The sequence below is a fragment of the Pezoporus flaviventris genome, unplaced genomic scaffold (assembly GCF_033815535.1).
Source record: "Pezoporus flaviventris isolate CSIRO_AGI_PZ_B2104156 unplaced genomic scaffold, CSIRO_AGI_Pfla_v1 ptg000105l, whole genome shotgun sequence".
Lineage (NCBI taxonomy): Eukaryota > Metazoa > Chordata > Aves > Psittaciformes > Psittacidae > Pezoporus > Pezoporus flaviventris.
The window spans coordinates 885,616-908,662 of NW_026892653.1; the positions used below are offsets into that span (position 1 = coordinate 885,616).

The 23,047-nt window shown below is 45.0% G+C and overlaps 1 long non-coding RNA gene across 1 annotated transcript; it reads right to left on the reverse strand.

Annotated features, from left to right (window-relative positions):
• Positions 1–332: 332 nt before the first annotated feature.
• LOC133281635 (uncharacterized) lies at positions 333–11,719 on the reverse strand. Its single transcript, XR_009747563.1, has 3 exons — positions 11,603–11,719; positions 5,277–5,343; positions 333–451 (listed from the first exon to the last, which is right to left on the reverse strand). It is a non-coding gene; the product is annotated as an uncharacterized LOC133281635 (long non-coding RNA).
• Positions 11,720–23,047: the final 11,328 nt, after the last annotated feature.

Consider the following 23,047-nt stretch of genomic DNA (forward strand, 5'->3'; position numbering starts at 1 on the left):
ATAGAAACAGCCAAAAAAGTTCTAGCCAAGAAAGCAAACTAGTAAGCAGGTGTAATGAACATGAGAAAGCTCACAGAGCTGTAGCTGCTCCAGACTAAATGCCGAAGTCTGTTCATTTTAGCAAAATCACTCCACATTTACCTTGCTCTGGACCACATGGGCTACGTTTTGCTTTCGTCCCCAGACGACTGACACCTTTTTGTTACCTGCTGCATTTCTGACGTGTTCTCTGAGCACAAAAGCACAGCATTCATCATCGCCTTCCTCCCCTCCTCCTGTAACTCACCCAAGCAAAATTAACAGAAAAGGGTATTATTTAAAACACAGCCATCCGCCTCCTCTCAGGACCTGGGTTTAGGCTTCTGTATTTCTCTTGCAGCACGTGTTGACAGACGCCACATTCCTGACGCTGCCGTGAATTTCTGCAATGGGGTTAAGACAGAGGCACGGCCTTGGAACATAAGCAAGGCAGGAAATCGGTATCTGTTCATGTAATATAAAGAGAAATGTATGCACAGCTTCCCTGAAGACAATAATGCTCCTACTGAGGAACCGGGACCACCGCCTCCATATCAGATTACTTGCACCCCAGACCATTTTACTTCCCTCCCATTCCAATTATAGCCTTCAAAATCTTATAAGTAAGTGGCCAAAAAACATATCAGTCTAGTCATCGTGTCTGGTTTTCCTGTGCTTTTTCCTCTTTTTGTGCTAGAGGACCACACGAGCACCACATCACCCAAACACAGCTTGCTGGGAGTCCAGCCTCGCTGTGCTGACCACAGCACATTCCACTGACCCATGTACCACCACAGGGACTTTGCAGCAGAATAAGCGTTGCATAAAGCCTCTGGATTAGAAGCACCCTGTGAGTGCCAAGTTGAAGATCAAATGGAGGTTTTTTCTTAAATTAAATAACCTGAAGATGTTCTTGGTCCAGCATTGTTGTGTATTACCAAGGGCAGTGTGAGCGCCTGGAACAAAACTCTTTTGTCCTTAGGTAGCCTATGAACTTCCTGAACTCATCCAAGCCTACGAATCACTAGTTCATCTCTACATGCCACAGTAAGGGATATTCATGTCTCCCTTGCCAATGCTCTGTATTACTATGGAGTCATTATATCATCATCTGTATTTCAGAAAGATGTTTCAAACATCTGGTTAGCTTTAAATGCACAAAACCACATGCACGCACCAGTATTTTCCACGTTAATCTGCTTCTCCCATGGTTATGAGAGAACACAAGAGCAGATGAACCTCAATGACTCCTGATTGATGATGGACATTCTGTTTACATTTCAGCTGACAACACTAAGGTATTTCCTCTCCAGCTGCAGCCAAACAACAACAGAAAAATAGAGTGAACGCCACCAAAACCCCTAATCACAAGTCATGGACTCTGAGCCCGCTGTCTCCAGGCCACATGAGCTATAGAAGTAATAACATCGCAGCAGCAAATACAGAACATCCTTCATCCATATTCCAAAGGGATGCAGATGGATAACATTATTTTACCTATTGTTTAGAGGTACTTCCCTCTGATCTGGAAACCATTTAACGCAATAGAAATATTTAAACTTCCTTACTCAGTTCCATGATAATAGAAGCAAAGTGGAATTTGACTGGAAAGGCAAGAGGGGCACATTGCAGTTGCAAACCAAAATGATCACCTGTTTTGAGGGACTCCAGGGAGCAGAGCATCACCAGGATCAGCCTCCCAGCTTCACTACAGTGTGGTGCAGCACTGGATTAGGACAAGAAACCACTACAAGTCACACATCTGACCTAAAACACTTTTTTCCTGGTTTTGCTACACAAAACCTAAAATACCTCCTTTCCCAAAATAAGGTATTTATTTCTTTTGATAAGTTAATAAAAGGGTTTGATGGGTGGAGGATTTACTATCACTCTTTACTTCATCATAACTCTCTCTTCTGATGGAACACTGGAAACACTACAAAGAGAATGGTACCTGCAGAGATGCCTTAAGATGAATTAGATATGAAAGGAAGGAAAAATATACTCCAAATTTCCTTTGTCTTGACAAAATCAGTTTGCCTGTGCTTCAGATCTCCTGGAGCAATACATAAAACTGCCCTCAAGTGGAGATCTGTTCTGTAAAGGCACCTAAAGATATCTAATCACCGTTTTACCGTTTTGCTTGACCACCCTTTTATCTAAATATTTTCTCTGATGTTTAATGAAAGAAAAGTTTGAAGCTGGTGATGAGCATTAGGCTCAAGTGCTCCACCTCCTCTGATGAATGCACCAGGGAGACAGGAGACAAAGTGGTCTGAGCCAACACTGCCTGCTGCAAGGCTCCAGCCAACAAGGACATCATCGTGATTGCATCTCAGTCTCTCTTTTCCATCTCAGGAACACCAGTCCTTTCCACTAGAATACAGCAGGATTTTTAAATCTGTTTATTCACAAAGCTTCGAGTCCTGAAGGGACCATGATATCATCAGTCCTGACCTCCTGCATCACCCCAACCATTACATTTCACCCACTTACCCAGCTGTAGAAAGAACTAAAGCCCTACAATTAAAGCTTCAGCTGGGTCCTGGCAAAAGCTCCTCTCCTGTGCAGACAGGTTTGGTCTGACAGGCACCAAGAGACAGTAAATCCTCTGTGGCACTCATACTCAGAAATGCGTGCTTTGTATCTAAGTTTGACTGTGTTGGGGTTTAGCTTCCAGCTAGCGTTCTCACCGTATCTTTTCCTTTTGTTTCCAAAATTTTCTCTCTCAAAGTGAACCCAGTGCATAAATACCAAGTCACTTCATTTCTTTTTCCCTGCATAAATTCAGTAGATTAAGGGCTTTTAAATATCTTGCTTTCCCCAGCTCCCAAATAACTTTCCTAGCCCCTCTCCACATTGACTTCTGTATGTTGACGTCCTTTTGAAAAGCAGACCAAACCCATATGGTTTGGTGGAGGAACACAGGCTCTCCTGCACACACCACGCAGCACCACACTGGCTTTTTTTTTGCCAGCCTGGCACAGTGGGAGCTCATTCTGCCCTTCACAAAGGCATTAATTTCTGCACCACAGACGGCAGTGCCACCAGCACCGCTTGCCTGCCTTGTTCCCAGGTGTAGAGCTACGTTTGCATCAAAGTGTGTTTTATTTACACGGGCTGAGCTTAGCAAGCCTTCCAGACCACATGGCATTACTCCTTTAGTCACCACTATGCGCTTCCCAGCCAAAGTGTGAGCTGTACAAAAACTTCATCAGCAATAATTTTATCATGACTTCAGGTTGCTGATGAGATGATGGAATAACAGTATGCCAAGCTCCATGAAGCCCAGCAAGCAACTTCTCTTATTTCATGAGGGCTCCCCGATGATGGCTATTTTTTTTTTCAGATGTATCAGCCAATTCTTTGTCCATTTGGTGCGCGTTTTATGCTGTAAAATGCTAATTTCTTTCTTTAGATACACATCCAACACTTCAGAAAAACATCCAACTTTATTTCAGCTACCTTTGTCAACCATATCCTTAAAAATGAAGAAATTTCTGTTTGACAGTTGACCCCCATTTGAAAGCATCCACCAAACCCCATGTTTTTGTCTACAGAATCACAAAAGGAATAGTTTATTAGTGCTTTCTCCTCCACTACAGGAAAACCCACAGGGAAACAGAGCAAGCAATCAAGTAGCAATAGCTTACTCAGTTGTGAAGTCCAATCTAAGTATCAAAGGCAACAGCTGCTTTCTCCAGTACTTTGCAAGGAGAGAAGCAGAAAAGCAGACAAAAGCATTCATCAGTGTAGGGCACTCAGAGCAGAGAATATGCAGCTCCCAAGAGATAAACATCATTCAGCTCTCCAGAAGCACAGGCATTAACTGGTAATTGCTTTGAGAACACTAAAAGCTGAAAGGTAAATAGAGTCCTCACATTTCCCTAATGTCGGTCAAATAATGCTCTGCTCATTTATCCAGCAAATCCAGCTCTTAGTTTAAGTCATAACAATCTATAAACAGACTGTGCCTCTGCCACAGATTTCTACAGCTTTAGCTCTGAAGAACAGCCTGAACAGACAAACTGGAATTGCTACAGACAGAAATGAGTTGCTGTGAGCCGAGGCTACCAGTGCCACTCAATTAGTCAACCTAGGCCAGATGCTTTCATTTCTGCCCCTGACTTGACAATCAAAAGGCTTAAACAAATTGCACGTCTTCCAACTTGTCTGCCAGTTGCCCACCAAACAGCTATAAACATTCAACAAGTCCCTTTGGTGAGTAATTGGAAGAGAATTCGCCAGCAGTCGTGCGAGCACTCTCGATGTGGATTCTCTTGTGAATATTTACTCGCACAAGTATGCAACGTGATGTTGCTTTCCCACAAATGTTCTTGCCAGCGCAATTTTTGCTCATCCGAAGTGGTTGGGGAATAAACAAAGAAGTATGGTCAAAAAATACCAGCAAAGCATATCAGTGCATTCTAGATGGAAAATATACTCACGGAGGATGAACCCGACCATGTGATGAGGAATGGCTTGGTGCCCATTCACTACATCATTTTCCCTGTGTAGGGCAAGAGGGCAAATTTGACTCACTTTCTTCTCCCCTCTCTACTTTTGCAGCCACACACTCATTTATAAGCGGAAATAGAGGTAACCTAGTAGTAAATACCAATAAGAACACAGATGAAAACGATCACATAAATGAAGTACTTCATGCAGTTTAATCATACAGCCAGAACTCAGCATTGCCTTGGGCTCTGCGGTGATCAGAGCATGCCATAACTTCAACATGATGAAAAGAGACTGGGGATCAGTTTGCGAAGAGTATTTCAGACACTTCAGAAGTGTGGGATATCTCAGGACACACATGGGGCTTTTCCTCCTGACATGCTACGTTTGTGATAAGAAACATCTGGGAAGACAATTGCTTTTCGCAGCGCACAACCGAAATCCACGGGGACACCGTGATCCTTTATCCAGACCTAACCACGTGCTCCTGGAGCAACTGGAACTAAAGATTCTGGTTTTGAAAGGCCTCTGCATGACATTCGGTTCACTCTGAACAACAATATCCAGCCCCTACTTCCAAGGGCTCCATCGCCCCTCAGTTTCCATGAGCAGAAGCATCTTCTTTCATTTCAAAATCAGAAATGCCTACAGGAGGGGGGCAAAATATGGAGCCTGGTCTCCTGAAAGCAAGATTAAAATCCAAACACAGTATCTATTAGAGCATAGAGACCTTTCTGAAGCGGCATGGAATGGGCAGATAATACCAGTAGCACAAACATGCAATGAAAGAAGAAAAGTACCTGGTGCAGGTGCTCAGGAGATGAATTCACACAGGACAGAAGCAGCGTGTTGGATCAATAATCCTGCCTGGAAAGAGAGAAAAAAATGTAATTAATACTTTTTCAAAATTTAAAATAAATATTTCCATAATTGAACAAAATAAAGATAAATTAACTTATTAAGCATGCTTATTCATTAAGAATTAGAGACCTTGGGTTTGTTTTTGATTTACACCATGAACTTTCTTCTGTCCTGTAAAGGAACAGTTACTGTGGTTTATAATAATAATTATTCAGCCTTCTTTTATTCTCCAAAAATATTTTGTTCTGACAAATAAAACACTTGGAAGAAAAATGTGAAATAGTTTTAAAAAACCCTATGTGAAAGTTTCATGAAGAGGCTTCTTCAGCAGCTGGTTCCTTCATGTCGGTGTGAAGTCCATCAGGCAGTTTCTTGGTAGTACAAACATTAGTGACAACCACAGATCCCATTCATATCAGAGCTTTGCAAAACCCTCTATGGGAGACCACTTTTTACTTTGTTTTAATCACCCCAGCATTTAAAAAACACCCCAAATATTTAAACAGACACCTAAAAACTTCAGGGATGTGGCTTTGATTGCCATTAGCAGTGCCTTCCATAAGCGTTAAGAGGCTTAACCACAAACCAGTTTCATAAGAGGAGCAAGAACAAGAATTAAATGCGATTGCTGCTAAAAGCCAAGTCAGGTTCTTATCATTCGAAAAAGACTGTCTAGTCTTGCCTCTAACGTGAGCAGAAACAAGAGACCACCTTGCCTGGGGAGTATCCAGTCCCTGGGCAAGAGCTGGTCCTCACTGGGACAAGGTGCACTCACCCGATCACTTACTTCTCCCTGGCACCCATGCCAGCTTATATTGTTTTACCCACAAAAGTCTCCAAACACTCAACGCAACTCTTAAAAGTCTCAACACCCAAAGGCTCTTGTCGCTCTGAATCTTTCAGCTTTACCATTAAAAGAATAAATCCCAAGCCACTGTGGTCACAGAGAAATCCAGTACACAAGCACTGATTTTACCCAGAAGCCCAGCTGTTAGAAAGCAAGCTGAAATACTCCTACATTGATTGATTTCTGATGAAACTTACGATTATTAGCAACCGACACACGATCTCTAAGTGTGCAGGGTTGGCAGAGCTGCAAATCCTTTTGACTCACAGCATTTGTGGGGGAATCCCCAACTGGCCTTCGCTCCCCACCCACCCGGGGAGCACTGATGCAAAAGAAGGCTTTTTCCAGGTCCATAAACATGTCTGGAAGAGAGCGTGCCTCCCCCTTCACCATGGCCATGGGAGATTTCTTTGTCAGCGTATCTATGGCAAAGCTGTTGCACAATAAACAACATGAAGTGTCCTGTCAAAATACAGCCAGTGTTTTGAAATCATAAAAAGAATGCTGAAAAGATAAATATTGATGGGGTTTGATGAACTGCAGCACTGTGCTAATGAAATCAAGACTTCAGAAATGCGCTTGGACTGCCCTTCACCCAAAATGAGTAAGACTTCATTGTAAATATTGCTATTCACAGAAACAATTTATACACTGTCTCGGTGGCAGAGAGAGTACAAATGGTAGATCAAAGGCAGAGAGTAGAATCTTTTCATTGAGCTGCAGTGAGAAACACTAAAGCAAACATTTCCTCCTCCTTAACATCCCTTGGCCGGCAGTGGCAAGGTGGGTTGTTACCATCTGCACATATGCACAGATCAACACCTGAGCTCTGGTTGATCCCAGAGAGCAGAGCATTCATTTTAATTCCATCCCCCCAGATGCTGTCCAAGACACAAGGAGGAGAGCCCTTTTGGGAAGGGTAGATGACAACCACAGGGATTACGGGAGTCAAGCCAAGGAAATCCTTCTGCATCCAGCAACTGGGGACCCCCCTGCTTAAATCCCCAAGATCACAATTATGTCCTTGCATTACATTTAATCTCAGGCTAAGGTTGGGGCAGCCAGCAGCATTATGGAGCTAACCCCTCCGATGCTCTGAAAGCACTCGGATTCTGCATCGCAAGAGTTACAACTGCAAAGCACATCGAGTCTTAGCTCCTTTCCAGTGAGCTCTTGCTGCAGATCCACAGACTGGACTCTTTTGCAGACATCCTGCTTTTCCCACCCTGTAAAACGCTATTCCAGAAATTCCTTATAAACGCCTTTCACATTGCGTTATATTCCCCCAGCAAAAAATAAGCCAGATAAGAAATGCCTGCCTACAAGTGTTAATATCAAACTTCTAACACACCTCAACTTCAAAGAGATTCAAAAGGAAAAACTGCTCATCCCAGCTACAGCCCCTACCTCCAGTGTCTCTCAGGTGTTTAATAATCAGGTTATGCCATGAAATGCATGCATATTAATGGGTTCCCCAACCATTCTTAGGTGGCTGATAGGGTTCTTCTAAACCCCTCCAAAATGATCAGCAAGATTAAAAAACAACAAATCAAAACCACATATGGTAGCACGTTTGAACACAATGGTTTTAAGAGGAAATAAGATCTCTCTGTAGACTCCACATCCTCTAAATCCATTCTGTGAACAGATAAAAGCCACATTGTAGTCAAGTCTCCACCTAAATAGCAAAAGCAAAATCTAGGTCAGCATGCTCTCATAGGAGCTGATATATTAATCAGTGGCGCTTCCAAAGGGATTTTTGACTAATGCTGTGTTTTTATATAGGAACTGGCAGCCACCACCTTTCGCAACTCAATACTCTCTCGAAGGCTCAAAAATTACACTCGAAAAGTGATTTTAAGCCGGTTGGAAAAACAAGGCTGGTTTTGCCCTTATTCAAAGGGGAAAGAAAAAGAAAGAAAAGATGATGCTATGCATTGGTAGCAGCAGCTTCAACACAGGACTTCCAACAAGAAATGTGTTCTCTCCTTGCAGGTGAAGACAACCCGCTTGTTCAAGGTCCCACAGCAAGACCAGGACTCCAATCTCTGCCGCAAGATGCACTCATCCAAAGTTTGCACCATAATAATTTAAAATGGGAACCAGTCGCAGGAAGTTTTCTGTGGCACTTGATTTAAGCAGGACCATCTTTGCTGGCTGGAAATGAAGTTTCTCAGCCCAGTTTTTTTGGGACTGGGACTCAGGACATGGTTCCTCTTGGATGCATTGAAGGAACTTCACATTCTCTGCCCAAACAGTCCGCAGAGACATGTATTAGTTCTGACAATATCTGGTGGAAAAGAATCTGAGGTCCAGCGTGAGCCATTTGCTGTCTCCAGAGAGATGAATGGAGGCAAACTGGTGGGAGGGGGAGCCTTTTCTATCCAAAAAATAAATGTTTTGTCTCCATTCCATTCAGAAGAAGGGAAAAAAAAAAAAAGGAAAAAGAAAAAAGAAGAAGAAAAAGCGCTCGTGCTAAAAGGTCTTGTTTTCATTCCTTTGTGGAACCAAACCACATTTTAAACCTCAATGTTTGTACAACACAGAGATCTGTTTTCTGGTCATTTATAACTTTCACTCTATCAGCAGCTCCCACTGCCAAGAAGCAGGTGACGCCACGGGGCGTCCCCAGCCCGTGGGCACGACTGCAAGGGAGCCTGGAGCAGGGAAGTGTTTTATTCCCTGACCCTCCAGCCGCAGTGATGAATTACCTGCTTTCCACAAGGACACAAAAAGCTCTGACTAGAAAGAAAACTCCCAAACTGTTTTTCGGCCTCCATAAAGCAAATTGCCTGAATGCTGAGACCTTTCCTCTCTCCACACAGCCTCACCTTACAAACCCAGGATCCACCTCCATCCCACCTGAGATTTCCAACCTCCTCCCTCTCCCCCAGATCCAGCCCCAAAACCTTTTGGCTTTGCAAGATGCAGGGTTGGATGCTGGCTGAGCTCCTGCACATGCCATAGCACAGCAGCTGAGAAGGGCAGGAAAATGGGGGCAAGAGAGGAAAAGGATGATGTTACTCAATTCCAGCCATTTTCCAGGAGCTGGGTGTGCAGATTTGGGTGCCAGCTCTCCTTCCCAGGCCTGGAGAAGGTCACCCTCTCATGCTGCCTGATGGCACGTGCCCTTCACCTCAGCAGCTGAATTCTGCTTAGGCAATGCCAGCAACATCCAGGGGTTTCCTTCTTTAGCACTTGCTTTGTTACGTGCCAAGGAGCAGCGAAAATCCATCTCCTTCAGGGCATACCAATAACCAGACCAAACAGACAGGAGCTACTGGACCTCTGCTAAACCCCAGCTCCTGTTTCAGAGAGAAACACTCCTGAGTGTTGCTTATCTGCACAGCATTGAGATGGGAGTGCTCGCCAGAGAGAAACAAGGGAAGAATTGCAAACAGCATTAGCTCAATTACGTATTTCTGATGACAGCAATTTAAGAAAACAACAAAAATTTATAATAAACCTGAAAATTTAATAATAAACCTGGTCACACTGTCTCCATAGATGCCTGGCACTGCTGAAGCTCCTACTGAAGGATACAAGTGCTACTTCATATAGCTGTGCTGTCAGCTTCAGCAGAATAGTAGGTGGCAAGCCACAACCATTTGTGATCTGCTACCTTATACACGAACCAGAAAAGAGTCCTGAAGGGGTAACATCCCCCAGTCACTGTCTGTCTACCAAAACCAGTGATGAAGTGGTTGCATCTAAATTCCCATTCTGTGTTTTGCAAAAGGTTTGGTTTTTTCCATCTGCAACAGTTTTATTTGCAATAAAGCCAGCAACATGGACATATCTCCTTCGTTCTTGTGACCCACTATCTTCTCCGGAGTCTGCAGTCTCACTGTATGAGCTATTTATCTCCAAACCCAAATAAAGAACATTTTTAGGCTGTGCCATTGCATGGGAAAGATGCACTTAAGTTAACAGCTTGAATTAACAAGCCAGTAAAACTTAAGATGACCTTCTTTGTAATTTTTGGCATTAAAGGAAGAATCAAGTCTTCCCTTTTTCTTTACATTTTTTTGTTAGCATGGCAGAAGATGGGCAAATAGAGCACTGCCTGCTGTATCAAATGTTCCATTTAATTTTTGCTCTCTAACAAATAGAAGGAAAAAACCCTCCTCACCTAAAAAGGCTCCTCTCAGATACAGGCTTTTACTGAATGATAAACAGTATAATGATATTTTAAGTAGGCTGACCACAAAGAACCAGTATTCAAAATATCCACTGCATCTTTTGCAGCTGAAAAGGCCTTGAGGGGAGAATAAGGAAAAGGGAGAAACTATTAAAATCACATTTCAACACAATGATAGTATTTCTCAGTACAAGGCCATTAAAGAGATACACAGATACCTCCATCTCCCATTGAGATTGTGTTCCCCTATTTATATAAAATGGGATGCTCATTTACTAGGACCGTGTTGCAATCTGATTCAATAGTAGACTGCCCAATTCCTCCACTCCCCCAGCAGCTTAAACAAAGTCCCACCATGAGTGCAAGGTACCGAGATGGCAGATGTGCTGCAGGCACACACTGCTCCTGCATCCCTTCAGTGGGAAGCCTGCTGAGTGCCCACGCTCCCTCATCTGCCCTAGAGGGACAGCTTGGACTTCTTGGTGAAAGGTCTAGCACAGCACACGGGCAATTTGATCTCAGCATGGAGAAATGGATCTCAACATCCATTTTTAGAGGCTGCCAGGATGAAACACCACACAGGATCACACATGCTGCTCCAGCCTGGCCCCTGATCCATCCCGTTTTCTTTCCCAGCTATTAATACTGCACTTCTATTATTCACTCAAACAATCTCCATGCACTTCAAGTGCTAATAAATTAAGTTCATGAGTACCAATGCACTATGCATACATTTTAACACCCACTTCATGGACAAGGATAATATTAAACCCTGGATTACAGTAATGATTCACTCTGAACATAACATCGAATCAAGTGATGAGCTTGGCACTAGGGACATTACCAGGACTCCTACCACTCCCTCAAAGGCATGTGTGGTACCAAAATGACTCTACATCCAGTCACACTTACTCGCCAAGCCTACCCACTCTCCAGCAGCTATGTCCTTGATCAAAGACAGGATTATTTTCTTTTCCTGTTTCATTTTTAGCCAGCACTGTTGTGAAGGAAACATGCACCCCGCAGATGAACTAGGATAGACTCAGCAAAATTTCCTGGTTAAAAAAAATAAACACATGCACAAAACAAACCAGTGGTTCCTGTTTTCAGAAAACACCTTCAGAAGACAACTGTACTGTAGATAGCTCAAATGCATACATGGGTTGCAGCAGAATTCATGCTTCCCCTTTCCATGGCTCCCATGAAAACTAGTACGCCCGATACAGATTCCTGCAGTCTCAGTGCTGCCCAGCTGCTACCCCAAAGCCAGCACCTACCCACTGCCTGCTCTTGGAAGTAACCCCTGAAGGAATAAGAAACAACTTCTGCAGGTGCTTAATGGAAAGTAGCTAACGAAATAGATTTTTGGGGGAAAAATCTACCCAAGTACGGATATAAGTGCTTGAGGCAGTTTCAAGAGTGCAAGCCTAAGTGCCAAGAATCCTAAATCACACTTTCAAAGCTCTTCCAATACCTAACAGGTGAAAGCAAGCCCTACAGCTGAATCACCAGAGAGGCTCTCAAAAAATCCCAGCTCAGCTGCTATCTAATCCCAGAAACATTTGGGCCCTACAGACACGAAAAGCAACTTCAAGGATTTCCAGGTATTCAGCATTCTGCTCCCGGTCAGGCAGGATGAATTTTGGTTGGGAGAACTGTGTAACTCAAACCCTATTTCCAGATCTAATCAAGTCATAGTAGATACACAGTGAATCAGGACCTGAGTTTTGCATAGCTGCAGAGCCTCATGCCCTCTTGCCTAGGATTAAACATAAACATACGTAAACTGAGAGAGAAACATGGTCTATCACTTTTGGGGATTGGTGTTGTCCATCTTCCCCCCTCAAATTCCTTTTTCTCTGGTGGTGTGGAAAGATTCACTTCAGAGCAGGAAGACTTCCCAGATTCAGGACATTCTGATAACAAACCCATCTGAAAAGGCATGGGGCAATTCTTTAATGAGAGCAGAAAAGGTGAAGGTATCTGTTTCACACACAGGCCAAGGGAGTTCACTACTCAGTTGTCTATGAGGTGTTTGGTGGTGATGCTCTCAAGTGATTGCAGCTGCGATGAGATGACACTCAGCTGGGCAGGGAAGGCAAGAGGGACTTTTAAATAAAAGTGAGGCAAACATCACAGTATCTACTCCAAAGATCATTAAATCCATGGAAGTCTTTCAGACAGCTTCCAAAGAGTTTGGATGAGACCCAGAAGCTGCTTTTCATCCACAGTTCACAATGACCTTACTAGAGAGAGAGAACAAAAAGCCTTTTTGTTCCCATTTTCCAGATGTGGAGACGAAGGAAGAGAGAAAGCTGATACAGAGCAGGTCACAGAAGCAGAGTTGGGCACAGGGTCACTCCAGATCCCCATAAAAGATATGGCAGTGTGGAGAGGAGGTATCAAACAAAAACCCTTCTCACAAAGAGCAGAAAGGGGTTGCACTCATTTTCTTACTGTAACACACAGAGATGATTTTTAGCGGAAGAAAGCTGGTGCCTTCCAAGTGAGAGCAGAGAAGCAGAAGGTAACACGGTGCCTACCAGAGACATCACAATTATTTAGGACTGTAGGGTGGCATTACTGTCAGTCAAGCTTACAGGTTCACAAGGAGAGGAACAGAAGATGATAACAGCAACATTTAGCACAATAAAAGCAAGACACTTGGTACATCCATCCATTTAAAAGCTATAAGAAAGGGTAAGAAATAACATGCAGACATACCTTTTGATGATGCTGAAAAGCACAAGACCAACAGGCTTATGAGAAGCGGAAAGTAAAACCAAGAGCTATTTTTCTACTAGGAAATGTACCTCAGAAACCAGAACAGCTTCTATATTTTGAGACTTTGGAGCCCCAGGGCTGAAAGACTGGCACCGAATATTGCTCAGAACAAGAGGGGAAAAGAACAAGATGAACTTTGCATCCGAGACAGCTATAATCTCTCCTAATTCAAAGCAGGCAGCACAATAGCATAACTAAACCATAAGGGAAATAAACCAAACCACAGCTTATCCTCCCACCCACCCCTGTAAATCACAAACCATTGAAATCAAATAAAGGCAATTCAGGGATACAGAAGAGAGTGACACCTCCCTAACCTGCTGAGCTCAGAGGCTGCTGCGGCTCAGGAAGGACAGGAGGACATTGGGCTCAGGCCAGGTCCCAGAAGAGGTGGCAGAATCTCCAAGCATCAGTCCGAGCGTAGCACCTTGCAAGCTAAAATCCAGGAGATGGGGAAGACCAGTGCAGCTCCCCAGGAAAGGGAGGCTCACCACCTACCCTCCACCTCTATTACTGTCCCTGGCATAGCTATTAAATGAAAAACAAAACCCCAGCTCCAGGTTGCTCCCTCCCAAGTAGGCTCTCACGCCTAAAGGCACCTACTCCTAAGAGTCATTTCAGGGCTTGTTTCTCAAGCAATGCTCCCTGTCTGTTCTCCATATGGATGGTTTCCTCCTCCATCAAACCTGCTTTGCTCTGGGAGCTTAAGCAACATCAGAGCAGCTCCCAGAGCCCCTTGCACACCACACAAGCAAGGTGGCAAAGGGCTCTTGCAAACACTTCTGCAAACCCTAGCTCAGAGGGGGGAGGTTTCCATCATGCTGCTAAAAGCTACAACAGCTCTTCATGGAATCATGTGCACTCACACACTGACCCCAGCAACAGAACAGGATGCAAGAAGTACAGAGCCATGCTTGGCTTTGCAGTGGTGGGCTAAAGGAAGGTGAGACAGAGCCAGCATCTTTGATGAACTACACCAAGCATCAGTGCCTTGGGACAGGGCAAGAAGCTGGACATCAAAGAAAAAGCTGATCCTACACACCAGCACCATTAATCTGTGTTAATCTGCCAGCAAACTGGAGGCTGACTTAAGAGATGGGAGAGCACAGACTTACAAGGATGTGGCAGGGTCTCAACAAGAAAGTCTGCAGTTGTGAAACTGAAGGTTCATTTTCCACTGGAAGAGGGAGAGGAAAGCTCAGGCACCAGAATGCATAGAAAGACAAGGCTGGCAGCTCTCACTGAGTTACTGCGTGTCCCATGTTACATGCGTGTTCCTAAGTCCAAGCGCTTTGAATCATGGCAACACTCAATAATTAACTTCTGCTAATTACTGTTTAAATTCCAGGACTTAAGCTTTTAATGTATAGGGCTGCAGAGAGAACTTCAAAATGACAGCAAAGTGCTTCTTAAACTAAAAAGGAGCCCAACACAGAAAACCCTAGGAGGTGGTAGAGGAAAAGAACCCCAAATTTATTAGACATATGAGGCCTCATAATTTTGAAACCAGCCTTGCAAGGTTGGAAGCCAGGTCACAACTTACTAAGAGCAAGAGCCAGCAATACTGTGAGTATGAGCAAACAACATGCAGTACAGAATGTGAAATGTTCTGAATTACTGGATGTGGTTGTGCTAGATCCTTCACTTATTCATTTAGTTTTAATGCTAAAGGTGAGGCCAGATGCATACTCCTGTCTGTACGAAGACACCATGGAGGTGAGTCTAGGTGATTCCCTATGATCAAAATCTCCACCTGCTTGCAGCCTGAATAAGCCATGCTTATTTTTAAACAAACAAGGTGCTAGGTAAATAAAGCCCTGCTCCAGGGACGTGCTGGCCATGCCTCAGAGCTGATTCCAGCCTGCGCAGGAGATCTGGCATGCAGGCAGCATCTTCCAAGTAGCCAGGCTGTGGCCTTTGACAGCTGAAATCTTTCAGTTTTCTGGGTTTTTTTCCTCCAAAAAGGGGGGAGAAAGGGATGATCAGTTCTTGAGTGACAAGAGAGCTGTATCTGAAGCATTCCATCAGCAATGGGTTGGAGCTGTAGGAGCTCATCCATCACATCTCTGCAGTGGAAGGACAAGCTCCACTACCCACGTCCTGAACGGGTCACTCATGGAATTGCCTGGGTTTATCCCACAGCCTCATGCAGCTCCGTCTGCAGCTATTACCATGCACATCTATTCCATGCCTCAGCGCAGACATGTTCTATGCCACGGGAAATGAGCAGTTTCAGTGCTTATCAGTTGTAAAATCCTTTGTAATCAGCAGCTGCGAGTGCGCTGCCTCCACAGCCAAAGCAGAATAGGTACATTTCTTCTCTACTTTATCCCACCTATGCTGCTTCATCTTCTCTTGGGCTAAGTGCAAAACCAGCTGCCTGTATTCCATGTCCTAGAGAGCTAAGCGTCTAACAGAACTGAAGCTTGCACCCTGACAGCAGAGGATGGAAGTTACCAAACACAGCGCTGAGTCTGGGTTGCTTCTCAAAACCTCTCTTTACTCCCTGGAAAACTGAAATGCAAGAGGTGCCTGGACAACCATCTCCAGCAACCTCATGGAAAACCTGCAGGCTGGAGGCAGCTGTGGAGCTTAGGGTATCCCTGCTCCTGCTACTCCCAAGTCACTATAACTACTCATCAAGTCAGTGAAGAGCAATGGAGCCAGGAGTCACAGGGTTGAAAAGACACATAGCCTCTATAGCTGGGTCTATTACTTCCAAACTGTCCTGTGACCTGCAGGTGAGCCAGTCCATATGGTTATATTTAAGGAGGTACTTATACACTTGCAGGACTCCAAGAGATGGCTTGTTTGTCTTTAATTCCCTTGCAAGAAGTCTCCTTGCAATGCTTCGCTACAGCCATGCAGCCATCCTGAGCTCCCGACCCATGCTCCTCCCAACCCTCACATGCTCTGCTGCTCTCCATCGTTCTGTGGACATGTGGAAAACACACCAGCAGGACCCATTCCACATAGGGAAATGCCATTGCTGGAAGGCAGAGAACGACAGCTCTTCCCCAGCCTTCCATTTGCAGACTAACTTATGAGATGCAGTTCCGATGGAGAAACCTTTCACCGTGCAGTAACGGTGTCGACTCTGCTTTTGGACGAGCAACAGAAGTCAGAATTTCCAAGATTCCTCATTCCCCAGCAAAATATGGCCAAGGGAAAGCCAGCTGTGACACCCCTACAAATATGCTGTATATGAATGCTGGAGGGCTGTATGGAAACTGAATAGCACACCTCTGGTATTTGCAGTGTATGCATTTTTTCCAAGACCAAAGCCTATTTTCACGGGGTTATAAATCAGCTATAATAAAAAATTAATTCTCAGCCCAAAACACTGCCCAATAGTAAGTTTTTTAAAAATATATTTAAAAAAACACCATAGTATTGTGGGGGGTTACGTTTCCACAGGTTCAGCTTCTGGAATTTTGTCACACCCCTATCTGGTCATGCAGAGCAGGACCGTTCTCTGAATTTCAAATGAAATCTCATAGAAAATGGGCTCAAATTCAATAGCCTGGATTCGACCTATAGGAAAATAGCAAAGGGAATGGCTGCCCTTGGCAGGTCAACTGTAATCAGCTGCTAAACCCTGAAGCGTGTTTACATACCACCAAGATAGGTATACTTTGTAAGTACTTAGGAACAGCTATCAGTGGAAGTACTAATTGAATTTCCCAATCCTTTCAGCTCAGTCATAGTGGAGAGAAGATTTTCAACCCCTCTCAGGGGACATAGAAGCACAAATTCCTGCAGGTTGGTAGAATCCACGTTCCTCACCCTTTAGAAATTACAGTTTGGGGAATCAGCGCAGCATTTCTTCTTCCCTTTCTCTGCTCAGAGATAGCAAACAGGGTTCCCAACCATTTTTCTTGTGAAGAAGGTGATGGGTTTGCTTTCATGCGGGGAAGTTGGTAATGCGCTGATCTCTTCTACTTACTATGACATGAATTACTAGGTTACACCTAATGCCATTCCAGCCTAAGAAATATGTTACGCTTCACCAATGGACAGGGGGAACTTTCATGCTACACTTCTTTTGCAGGTGTTTCTGAAGACTCTGCCTTTTATGAGGATCAACCTCAGTGCTAACATCCTGCCCAACATTTTAACTATTGGAGAGGATTTCCTTCGCTGTCCTACTTCTGCCCACAAACCATGGGCAACCTCAAATTCCTGCTTTTCCTCTGTCAAATCCCCCACTGGCTTTCCCCACAGACATCCCTGTCTCTGCACCTTGCTTTCCTTTGCTGGCAGACAATGACTTTGTCCTTAGCTTTGTTGTGTCCTCCCCACCTCTCCAAAAATAGTCTTATTTTTTTCCATTTCAGATTTATTTTTAGCCATTACATTCCTTTCATCAAAGCAGGCAGCAAACATTGTCAAAGATACTTATCTTCGTTTTGGGGCCCGACTCTGACCTCACATAGCATGGTATAAATTGGGATTAAACTCCCTGAAATCCAAGAATTATTGAACAGGGTAAAAGTAGCACTACTTTCCCAGCAGGAAACTGTCTCAGTTTCCATCTTAATCTTACAGAGAAGAAGCTAAACTCAATACTTATGTGCTTGGAGGCTGGCCTGACTTTGTGAAATCTGCCAGAAATGAAGGACATGGCATTTACAGTCAACCAGATAGGTCTGGTTTTCTATTGGGAAAAAGAGAAATGCTTCAGAACCAGGAAATATAACATTTTTTTGTCCCTGATAGCCAAACAGCTTCATTTTTCAGGGAGAGTGCTGTAGATTTGTGCTAATCGTGTGACAAGTATTCAGTGTGAACTCCTTGTGAACAAGCAGAGCAGGGAGGTTTGCAGCATCCCAGACTCCTCCCAATTGGTGGGATGCTGCCCTCCATGAGACCTTCACCTACAGTGGTGTCAGGAACAGATATGAAGCTAAAGCAGCAGCTCCTTTTCGGTTCAACCTGAGGTGGGGTGGATTTCCATGCAGAGCAAATATCTGTCAACTTGCTGAGAAAAGAGCCAGGAAACGTCGGGGGGGAAAGGTTGAAACTCAAATGAAACTCAATACCCAGAAAATGATACCCAGAAAATGGGAAAGGTCAAACGGTGCCACTGCAGCACTGTATTTCATTTCATTTTGGACACAGTGTGAGCCAGTCTTCACGGGAGGAACATAATGCTGGTGTCATCAGATTTTTCTTACACCGCAGCTTTGCAGCTGGCAGTGGAAACCAGGTCGGTCCAAGCCTTTGCAGAAGCAGCTGCTCAGCATGGCTCAAGCAGCACAGGCACACTTTCCACAGAGCATCCCTGCAACCCCAATTTCTACATCAATACAAGTGTATCAAGAGATGGGAAAGCATCTCCCAGGAAGCTTCGTCTGTCCTGTGGCCACTGAAGATGAGGATGCTACTCCCAGGAGATGCTGCTGCACACCAGCCATCACACACCTCCATCCTCATCACCATGCTCACTACAAGGGACCCTCAGCCACAGGGACCCCCTGCCAAAGCCCAGGCAGCTCTCAGCTCCCCCCATCAGTGACTTTGGTGCTCTTGTAACTTTTAAGCAGTGCCCTCAGGTTCCCAGCCCTGTATCCGCTGTCTCCCATGGGATTTCTTGAAGAAGAAGCAATCCCAGCACAGGGCTGACGCTCCTTGCATACTTGCAAAGGTTTCCCTTGGATGAGCTGCAGTAAAATTGAAAGGAAAGAATGAAAAAGCTGAGCTGGAGGAGCAGGAGAAAAGCCTTTTTTGGTTATTAGCCCAGTGGCATTTTACACGCTCACATTTGTGCCTGCGCCAAAGCTCTGCCCATCTACAGCTCAACGCTTTCTCCCACTCCCCCCCCCTTAGTTTAAATGATGTGGGAGATGACCTGGGTGCCCTGCCTCATTCCCCTCTGCTTTCCAGCTGAAGTCCACTTTATAGCATGGCAGAACCCTAGCATGGGTCCACCTCTCCCTCCCTTCATCACCCAGCCCAGCGGTGATGCCCAGGGCCTTAGGGAACCCTCCAGACTCCTCAGCCACGGCAGCAGGGAGATAAGATGCACTGCCTCAGACACAGGAGGTTTGGTGAGGTGAGGAAGGGGAGCGCAGTAACTGATGTGGATTTTTACCACCTCCAGAGTCTGCAAAGGTGAGAAAACAGAACAAACAAACAAGCAGCAAGGAAAAGATCTCTGTGACCTAAGAATAAAATTAAGCTGGGGAAGATTTCAGACTTCACTGTTTGCATCTTCCCTTTCTCATCTGCCCTTGAACAAAGACAGATAGTGAAATATCTCTGAAATGAGAAAAAATATTTAAAATGTGATATAAATGCTGTTAGCATGGGGCAGTAGCACCAGATATTTTATCTCACTCAAGGGGACAAAAGGTTCATTAATCATGTTGCACTATTTTATGCAACATATCTTATCTTCTGATTGCTCTCTATACTCTCTTTTACAGGACATCTGTGAGCAGAAGTGACAGCAGTAAAATATTGATTCATATTATATGACAATGTTCTTCACCGAAATTGCTTTATTACTTAGGAAGATGTGAACACAGGCACTACTTTGCCCCAGAATGCAGCTAACTCCTGGGTGGAACCTTCCCACCAGCACAGTGTTTAGGATAAGAAGTGGAAAATCCTCTAACAATATGGAAAAACATAAGGCCTTAAGGAAAAGGGAATATAAGGGCACAAGAGAGAAGAATTATACAAAATCCCTTCTTTCTTGGGAAAGTACTAACAGACCTTTGGAGAACACAACTGGTGTGAGACCCTGATTCTTCAGTAGATACAGAAGAAATGTGAATGTTTGCCTATTTTAATGGCTAAGCGGACAAGATTCCCCAATCATCACTCATTATGTGCTTTTATACTTTTTATTTGTCATGGGAGACCGTTCTCTGACACGTTAAACAAGGTGTGTGTCAATGCCTGGGTTGGGAACGAGCAGATAAAGCTGATTTTCAGGAGCCTCAGAAGGAGAAAGCCTGGATTCCAGTTTCCCATCAAACGACCAGCAGCAGCAGGGCTCGATCCAGCAGCAGAAGTGCAGCTGCCGCACTGCTTAGTGCTACACAAAGCCTGAAACGAAGTAGATGCTGAGCTCTGGACTCAGTTTAATCTCTGTAACACCATCCCACTAACAAGGCTTTAAACAGCTTCCCCACTGGAAAGCCAATCTCACAACACATGGGAATTGTTGCTTTCAGAGGGACTTAACTGTATCCTCCAGCTGAAGAGCAGCATCGCATGTGGCTGTCCCTAGGGAGGTGGATCCATGCTGTGGAGTCACCTCCGTTCAAAGCCCATCAGCAGCGGCTGTGAGTTACAGCAGAGCCGTGCTAACAGAGGACTACACCCCACCAGGACCACAGCACATGTGAGACAGAGATTAGGGTCCAGGATGGGCATATGCTGCAGGGGAACACTGGAAAACAGCCACAGGATTAAGAGAGTAATAAAACTCCATTTGCAGTGCTGAGGCTGCAGTCAATAATGATTCCTGGCGCACACATGTGGACACAAGCAGAGAGGTGGGAATGAGCTGGATGTAGCCATGGGTGGAGATGACCACCAGACCTGCTAAGTCCTGCCGAATGGTCCCAGAGGGATTCCAAAGCTTTTATTGAAGCTGGGGAGAGCTGCGTGGGAGTGGAGTGGGTTGACAGGCACTGGACCCATGGGAGAGCAGTGGATCCGTGTACATGTAGGCATCCCCACTCCATTGGAAACCGCTCCTCTGGCTCTGCAGCACAGCTGTCCATGGATGACACAGACCATTTGAATAATGCAAAATAGGGGCTTGCTGGAAAGAGAAATGGCATGTTCATGGAGTAATGACCTTCAAAGAGGTGGAGACTTATGAGTTATGAACCCTTCGCTGCACCCCCACACACACTTCCTAGCTCATGTATAAACTTACTCAGTGATTTATTTGCATCCTGCACGAAAACAAATGGATGTTTTACATATTTATATCGTAAGATAAACCGATATTTAAACTGATCAAAGACAGCAGCAGATCTGGAGGCGATTACAGCAAGTGTTTTCTTAACTGAGGTCACGATGCACTTTGTGCGGGTGAGGCTGCGGATCTGCTCAGCACATGTTAGCGCACGATGAAGGTCAGCAGATAGAGGCGCGCATGGAAAGTCCTGGCTTTCCAAGAGCATTGACAGTTCAAGCAAGACTGAACCTGGCTCCCTGCATTGGGCTTTGGTAATTACAAATATTGGTCAAGGGAATAAATCTTGTCTTGTTTGCAAAATAAAAAATTAAGTCCTTACAGTGTTTAAAGCCTTACGTCTCTAATGGAGACAGGGTGGCAAGGTGGTCCAGCAGTTTCTGAAGTCTGTCTCAGGAGATGCACAGATTACCAGCATCCTGGGACTATGATTTCATCAGTCCTCATCCATCAGCTGAGCTGTAGTAACAGGCTCGACGCATCCTCCTGCGCCACTGTAAATGGAAAGAAGCACCGTGCAGCAGCAGCAGCAGCACACAAGTGGTCTACAACACAGCTGACAGGCAGCAACTTGCTGGCCTGTGGCGCCCTGATTGCTCACAGTCGTCCATCAAGCTTGATAGATTTGAAGGGTGGAAAAAGTAATCATCAGATTCAGAGAGGCACAATGGCTTCTTTTGGTACGGGATAATGCTCCTGCAGCTTTCCCAGGTGCACATTCAAAACCCTCATAGCCAGGGCACTGATTTGAAAAGCTGCAATCTCTCCGCAGCAGAAGAGCAGATGCTTAGTTCTACAAGGCAGACCTGGCACGCTGAAGGCTGGCCTTAAAGGGATTTTCCTCTTTGGCATCTGAGTTTGCACACTTAACTGCACTATTGGTCAGGTGCTGCTGTGGAAATGGGCAAAGGATAAAATGGATGTAAGGTCTCACAGCAACTGGGGCTGGGCAGCGGCTACAAGATCCAGGGATGTCCAGCTCTCTCCAGCCTGGCAATGTGGGACACTGTTCCTCCACCCCACAAGCTGTGCGTCAAGAAGACTTTCCTAGCATCCAGCCCCATGGGAAACCCAAGCAATGCTGATGCAGAGACATGTCCGTGATACATTCCTTGCCACTTAACTAAATGTCATCACAGTGTATTTTATTTCTGTGTTCTCCCTTTGAAACAGCAACTTCCCACTCTCATACTGAAGCCCGTGGGCCAGCAAACTCACTGCCTCCCAAAGTCTAATGTTGGAAGAGCCAAGGTGTCCCTGGAACAGGCAGGAACTTGCCTTCTGATTTTCCAGCTTTGCAAAGCCACATTGTGACTTGCCACCCTTTCCACCCAGCATAAATGACCGTGCAGAACCAGGAGACAAAGCCAGCTGGGATTTGCAACCCTTCAAACAGGCAGAGCTACTTTGGGATTTCACTCCCAGAGACATCTGCGTCCCTGATGGCCTCTGCAGAACTGACGGGAGCAGCACGACGCCGAACTGCAAACAAGCTGCTGGGATGGGAACGTTCCTCCTTCTGTTTAATGGGATGTTGAAATTGAAAATGTATCATTATCTTCCACCCCCTTGTCATCCCATCTCCCTACAACTCATTAATTAACTTTGCCCTCACTCCTTTTGGCACCTTGGGTGCAGGGAGGGCAGTGTCTGCAGTGTGCATTTGTCTGCATGGGGCATGGGAGCACATCCGTAATCAAGCCCGTGTTTACCGTGCAGAGTTCAAGAGGCTCCTCTCCCTTTCCCTTTCTCCCTCCAGCAGCTTGAGCATTCATTGCCATCACTTCCATGTCAATGGGCGTGTTGATAACACACTCACCGCGCTGGTTATCAGCCTGCCTTGGGTGGGATAGGAACATCAGCAGCTGCTGGCTCGGCAGGGTGGATTTAACCACTGCTGATGTGAGGTCTGCTTTTAAGCACGGAGCAAACAGACTGGCTGCAGGTGGAAAACTCCCTCAGAGCCTAAGAATACAGGAACCACAGGAATTCTTTGCAT